Raw genomic sequence first — 7,835 nt, 5'->3', positions numbered from 1 at the left:
CTATAAGGAAGTGAAAGTAGTTAACCAAGCTGGTTCCCTTTTTATATAGCGTGTCTGTCATTGAATAAATACAATAGATATCTTCAAAAAAGGTCTGGATATTTTTTTTAGAAAAGCATAACATACAGGGCTATAAAAAATAGAATACACATTAATATATTAGAGCACTTAGATCCAAGGAGAAATATGATAACGTTTGGAGTCAAGAAGGATTTCCCACCTAAGTGGCAACATTTGAAAAATAGCTTAATTAGGGGGGGTTTTTTTTGGCTTCTTTTTGATCCACAGCAGGAAGGATATAGTTAAACTTGACAGACTTAGGACTTTTTTTAAAAAAAACTAAAGTACTATGTTACTATGAATTGTATATAAGTTAAATGTAACTGAAAAGCATAGGTGCTCAGTTTCTGTTTAGTTTTAGGATTTTGACCAGTGTATATTGAATTAATTGCTGTTGTTTTTAGCTGCAAACAACTAAACCACAACCGAACAATATTTATTTTAAAGAAAAAAATGTTTTTACATTAAAAATACACATTGGTGGAATGGTAACAGTATTTTATCTAATTAACAGGAATACATGTATTTTAAATTTTTTGGTATCTATTATGCAGTTATTCAGCACAGGTTATGTACAAACAGAAAACCAATAGACATTTTAAGCCCCCCCTTAATTCATAATGCACCTTACTTATAAGTATGCCACTCTGCCCCCCCAGATATGCCAGTCTGCCCCCCCCCAATTTACCAATGCATCACCAGACTCCCTAGTGTCCAGCGGGGCAGCCAGAGGGGCTTCTATGGTGGAACACAGGAAGGTCATGTCATGCTGGCACTCCATTATAGAAGGCCTGGCAGAAGTGCTGGCAGCAGTGGAGGTGGTCTGTGCGCATCACGCAGAGGTCCACCGCTGCCAGAGAGGAGGATCCCCTGCAGCGCTGCGTGGGACCTGGATCCTAACCCTGCTGTTTGCCTGCACCTGGGCTAAATGATAAAAAAAAAAACATCTCCTCCCGGATTGCACATCCCTGCGCTAACCCGCGATTATAGGAGACACCCCCACTTAAAGTGAGGGAAAAAAGAACGGCCTATAATCGGGCCAATACGGTATATATATACACCGGTATATACTGTGTATATATATATATATATATATATATATATATATATATATATATATTGTAGGGGACAGCTCACACATGGGGCGGCAATGACAGTATTCACACAGGTTTCAAAAGTCAAGCGTGTTTATTTAGATGATGTAGTCACAGAGCACCTTGCAAATAAAACAAACTCTAAGCCTGTCCGGCTCTAACTAAACATCCGGATACCTCACTACAAGCCTAAGGTCTGGCACAAAGCAAAGTAACAGGTTGTCCCTGGGTAAAACCTAATACCTGGTGGGCTGCAGCGCTGGCTGTAGCTGCTCCCTGCCTCAGTCCCTCCTCCCCCCTGCAAACCCAACAGCCCTCTCTTTTAAGGCTTCCTCCCCAGTAATGAGCATAGGAAGCGTCACCTGAGGGCTCCTGGGTTTGCTACCGTGCCTGGCTGAGGAAACCAGGTGAGATATATATCCCATCAACCACTTTCCCATACACTTTACCACAATATACACTTTACACTTATATATATATATATATATGTATATATATATATATATATATATATATATAGTACATGTAGCCTTTTTTATTTAATAATGTGGTATTCTGTTATCATTATGGAACAATTTAATCTAATTTTAAAAATAATTCTTAATGGCTATTTGGATGGCATGGTGGTCATAGCAGAAAAATTACAATGAGGTCAACCATTATCTTAATAACTATAGTTAATTTAAACTGTCACTGTTGAACAAACAGAGAACGATAAACACATAAATTAGCACCTCCTGATATAAGCCTCTGTAAACAATGGCAGTACTGTTCAATGCTTAAAAATGCATCCACAAAAATAGTCATACCATATGCATTCAATATATTTATCCTGTGTAGCATGGAAAAACATAGGGTTGCAACCCTGCTGGTATTTTACCGGCACAGCCTTAATCAACTCTTTGAAGCCGGTACCGGCATCAGTAAAATACCGTTAATGCTGAAGCCGGTATTTTTTGTGCATTTTCTGGGATGGTTGCAAAGATGGGTCAGGAAGTCTTAAACAAGCTGTGATTAACATTTTTTCCAGCATTCCCAGAAAAGGTGTTGCTTTTTAAGTATTAGCAAACACAGCAAAGACTTTATTACATTAAATAAAAGTACAAGCTTCTTCTTCTGGGAGTCTATTTCACATATCCACCACCCCCTTAGTAAAGTAAGCCTTCCTTACTTTAAATAGGATGTAAAAATCTTAGGGAAGTTGACAATTTAAGGCAGCTAGTACACCACGCCCCTTCCCATTTCTCCTGTCCTTTTCTTCTCTGTAGCAGGACACTATCTCACATACTGACTCCTTACCTGCCCTCTCCTTACACTCTTCTCCCACCCTCTCCTGTCAGCATGGTCTCTGATTCTGCAAAAAGAGATCAGTGGAGACCAGAAAATGGCTGGAGAAGGTATGTGAGCAGGTGGGGGTTTCATACAAGTCAGGGCGAGAGTGCAGGGGGCACAGACAGGACTGAGGGACAGAGAGAGAGGCATTTTTTGTCAATTAATTTTGTTTCCAAATAAAAAAGTCTTTCATTTCCAGAGCTCAAAAATGGAATTTGTTGTCCAAAATGAATGAGCCAAAAATGAACGTAAAAGTAGTCCGAAATTATTTTGGGCCTTATGTACAAGTCTAATATATAATAAACACCCTGGTGTGTAATCTCATCAGTTACTGTGTCCCTGAACAGTTGAAATAAAATGTTGTCACCCTTGCACTCACTGGTAGAGGAGGTGCTAGTCTCCTAAGACCCCTCCACTATGTCTGTGCCCCACAAACAGCTTGCCTGCTCCATATTTGCACCCAAATGGCTTGTCTGAGCCATCTTTGCCACCAAAAAAGATGAGTATGGCTGGTGGTGCTGAGTGAGGGGTCATCTGGGTAGGGGGCCCAAATAATTTTATTCGTAAGGGGCCCCAAAACTACTGATGGCATGCAATGGGGAGCAGCAAGCTGTCAGAATATGCAAATTATTATTTGGTAGGTGCACTGTCCACATTTGTGCCACCAACGTCAAAGGAGGGAAACTTGAGCTTTGCCTCAGTCTCCAGAAGTTTACTTCACTGGAGGATAATGTTAGTAAAAAATACTAGAATCTAATATTAGAGTCAGATGCTTAGATAATTAAAGAATGTAAAATCATGGTGGGAGTTCCCCTCTAAGGTTTGAATGGGTTATTGAATTGAGCCCAATGTGACCTTGTTTTGTATTTACCTAGCAGCTGCCACCCTCTTCCAAACTCTAAAATGTATATATTGTTTTAATGGTGAAATAAATAAGGTATACAACACTAACCCCTTTCCTTCTCACATTTTACTTTATCCAGAAGTCGAACCATCTTATGTTAGTTAGGCCTTATCTCCCATGACATGCCTTCATGTGGTAGGTAAGCTTGTCTTTAGACAAAATATAATAAGCTTCAAATTTGTTCACCAAGATCTAATTGCGTTAGGAAGTTGCAAACCGCATATTGGCAGGAAAGGTTAAGCAAAGTTTACTTGCTCAATGGAGAACTGTTGGAAATATTTTGTAAGCAGCCCTATTGCTGAAACATTCAGTATTTGCAACACACATTGTTACCACAGAGAAGACAAATACTGTCAAATTTTAAGACTCCTAGAAAGGTGTTATACACAAGTATACAGTAAAATAGCCTTTATGTCATTTTATTTCTTGAAAACATACATATTATCATACGGAACTGCATTCTTTGACAGAGGTGCCTTGTCGCTGTAGTGGCTGTTTGCAGATAAATACTGTTTTGTGAATGCTTAGATGATTTAGTTAGCGCATATTTTTTTTTTTTTTTTACATTAGAAAAACATGAGGGATCATTATTTTTGGGGCATTTTAGATATATGTGAGTTTTTGCAACTGCAACCGGGCCTGCCACTCTAGGGGGCCAAGAAAACCACTTGTCCACATGCCACCTGCTCTGTTCCTACATATTCTTTAATAATGTGTTATTCTGGTATCATTAATTTATTGTAAGAGACCAGGAACTAGACAGACACAAAAGGTAAAATATACAGTGGCTTGCTATATAATGATAGGAGCCATGCTGTACCACAGTCTGTGTCTGGCTCGCTATATAATGATAGGAGCCATGGTGTACCACAGTCTGTGTCTGGCTCCCTATATGATGGAATTCATGCGGTATATTTTCTCAATGGAAAATGAGTGCGGCCCCCACACGCACGTTTCTGACAAAATGGCCAACTGCAGAAATAAAAAGTGCCTAGCCCTGTACTACAGGATAGCGTGTGTATAGCAACACGTAAAATGATCATGTGTCCTTGTGGTCAGCAAACGTCAATACATCTAGAACTAAATTCATAGAACTATGGTTAAAACATATTCATTAGAAACCATTATTATTATTGGCTCTATAAGTTCTTGACTAATTGGTCCAAAGAGAACGCTTATAACGAATACTTTAATGTATTAATGTATAATGTACAGTTTAGGAATGCATTAACTCTTTGGGTGCTTACGTCAGGGCACACTTTTACCTTTGGATAAGTTAATCTATTCATAGATACCTATTATGAAGGGACAGTGCTATGTAACGAATGCTGCTACCTCAACCATAACCACAAAAATCAGGCCACATAATTTACTAAAATTTACTAGAATACTGTTTTAGCCAACAACAACGCAATCCGTGAACATTCATAGTTTAATATAAATAACCCAGACTCTTACAAAATAACCTAATACCAAACTTAAGATAAACTAATATACTACAATAACTTTAACCGTCTTTGGCAGCCACTAGAATCTCCTGGAGGTGCTCAACTACCCACAGTCAGCCACAAATCCATATACCTCAAAACAGCACAGACTTCTCACCAGAGACATGGCCTACTGCACTGCGTCCTGAATAGTTAAACAGATCAAGGTTGATGGATAATAAACACTAAAAGGATATTTCTCCTACAAGACCAAATTCATCTTACAAGGAAGAATTGCGCATAACACCCTGTTAGCAATTCACCATTTTCCCTGTCATTTTGGTGTTTGTGGTGAGCAATTGATGAAATGTCATGCTTTGTTAAAAAATAATCCCTTAGATCAAAATAAGAAAAATCTGATAAAAATCTTGATAAAGCTAGGATGTAATTGTGTGAGGAACCCTGACAGGAGAAGGTTGGCAAGAGCTTAAATGGGGAAATTCAATTGAGAATATAACAAAATAATTTTGTAAGATTGACATGATCGAAAAAACAAAGCTATGGTTTTTCTAAAAATAATTCTGTACTGTCACTTGGCTTTCTCTTGGGCTCTGCTCCTCAGTTTTGGTGCTATTAAGCAATGTGTATGTAAAGTTACTGATGTCTCATACATACAATCAGTCAGGTCTGTCTTTATCCATTTGTGGCCCCAGTCAAATCTCTCTTAGCTTCTCCCCTAGTAGTCCTCCCTCCATTTTGGGTACCACCTGCCAAGATGATGCACGCAATTTAGATCTCCACAGGCCTCTCCACTAGCGATTCCTACTTTGTTGTCTGTGCGCTACCTAATTCTGGGCTCTGGGATTTAACATAATCAGTGTTTTTTGATGATGGCCGGTCCTCCACCTCCATAGCTTAGCAGCTGTAAAGGAGGCCAAGGGAAAGCTGCTGTGGGGTCCTAAGGTATGCCTGAGCCAAAGACAGCTGCTTCTTTTTCTCCACATTTCAGAAAACTCTTAGACAAGTCACATTAGAGGATCTACTAAGTGTAGGAATAACTTTTAGGGTAAATCAATGTTTATTGAAGTTTTGAAGTTTTGTTTTTTGACGAAGGGAGAGGGGTACAGAAAAAAAAGGGAAGGGGAAAATGGCATGAGGATTCATTCGAGATACAAGGAAGAGCAACAATGCTCCCGGCAAGTGAATAAAACATGAGCTGAATAGCAAGAAGTGCATAGTGTAGTCGACATAAACTATAACATATCAAACCAGTATGGTCACAAGAACATACAACAGGTGTAAACGCGGCGGCTGCGCCCCTAAGAGAGACGACAGGCGAGTACAACAGGAGCGTGATAGCATGTGAGTATCAGGCAATACTGATCGGCAATGTGACCCAACCGGCAAGCATGGCCGGGGGAGTATGCAATGAGGGAGAAGAAATTGACCCCAGCCAGAAGAAAAACGACAAGAGAGTGAAGAGGAACAGAGTGAGGTCAGGGGCAGAAGAAGGGGAGGAAGAAAAAGAGCATTTTCACAAGGGGGGGGCGTGGGTACAGGCGCTGGGAAGAGGTAAAAGGAGAGCAGGGGAGAAAAAAAAAAAGGGGGGGCGAAGGGACAAAAGTATTGGTTTATAAGACACTAAATAGACAACCATATCTAAAACAGATCTGTGGATGTCTGTGTGCATACATGTGCATTATGCCTTTGTATATCTGTGTAGCACCACAAGCATGAAAGACGCTTCCATCACAAATTTAAATGTTTATTTTTATCTGATCAGTGCTTAATTATGTGTGGACATTCAGTTAGCTGAAGGACTTTCATGCGGTTTTGTGGGAACAAAAAGTTACTGTGCATGATGGTTCCCCTGACTTTGTGGTTTCTTTCCTGTCCCCTTAAATATGGTTTCTGGAGATTTCTTAGGGATTCTATTGTTAGAGCACAAATCAGTCTAGGACTTGAAAGCGCAAGACTGCCTATGGGTGGATAAAAAAGTCTTACAATTGTAGTATTGTGTTTATATAGAATATATTTGTAAGATGTACCAAAGTTACTATCGTTAATAAGGTTGCGTGCATTGCTAATTATTGGAGGGGTATATTGGAGGGGGCCCTTGCAACAGTGTTGCCCCAAGGCCCCACCTGACCTTGATCTGCCTCTGGTTGCTACTTTACTTTGACTTAAAACCATCCCTTTTCTCTTTAGCCTTTTGAAAACACTGCCCTCTTGTGATAGATAACAATATTGTTAATCTTAATCAAAGTATGTGTTAATTTTTAAACACATAGATGAATAGAATAAAGCATTGACAATGACAATGGTATGGTGTGTATCGCTTCAACAGCGCCAAGGCTGGTGAAAGAACATGTGTTTTAGAGATAATAATGAAGACTTCTCCTCGCCTGTTGTGTCTGTAAATCAAATTGTTATGTTACATACTACTTCATGATGAGCCCCGGAAGATGACATTATATCCCGACGCTCAGCGGTGATGCTGCGCACGCCGCGGCAGGACAGCGAGACTGAGGCCTCACACTCCCACCACAGGACTTCACCAGGTTAAGTGAACTGCAAAGGGGGGGTAGATAGTAAGAAGGGGGGTAGATAGTGAGTAGGGGGAGAGGGGGTAGATAGTGAGAAGGGCAGTAGAGGGGGTAGACAGAGAGTAGGGGAGGAGAGGGGGTAGATAGTGAGAAGGGTAGTAGAGGGGGTAGATAGTGAATAGGGGGAGAGGGGGTAGATAGTGAGAAGGGTAGATAGAGGGAGTAGATAGTAAGAAGAGGAAGAGGGGGTAGATAGTGAGAAGGGGGAAGAGATCGTGAGAAACGGGGTTGTAAGAATCTTGAAAGAAAGAGTGAGAATGAATAAGATAATGAATGAAGTATTGTGTGAATGGGTGAGAGAATAAATTAATGTGTGAATGAATTGTGTGAATGCGTGAGATAATAAACAAATGAATGTCTGTATGAATCGTGTGAATGAGGGAGATAATTAATGAATTAATGTGTAGATGAA

This window comes from Spea bombifrons, chromosome 2, assembly GCF_027358695.1.
Source record: "Spea bombifrons isolate aSpeBom1 chromosome 2, aSpeBom1.2.pri, whole genome shotgun sequence".
NCBI lineage: Eukaryota > Metazoa > Chordata > Amphibia > Anura > Pelobatidae > Spea > Spea bombifrons.
Note: the sequence above shows the minus strand (reverse complement) of the source record.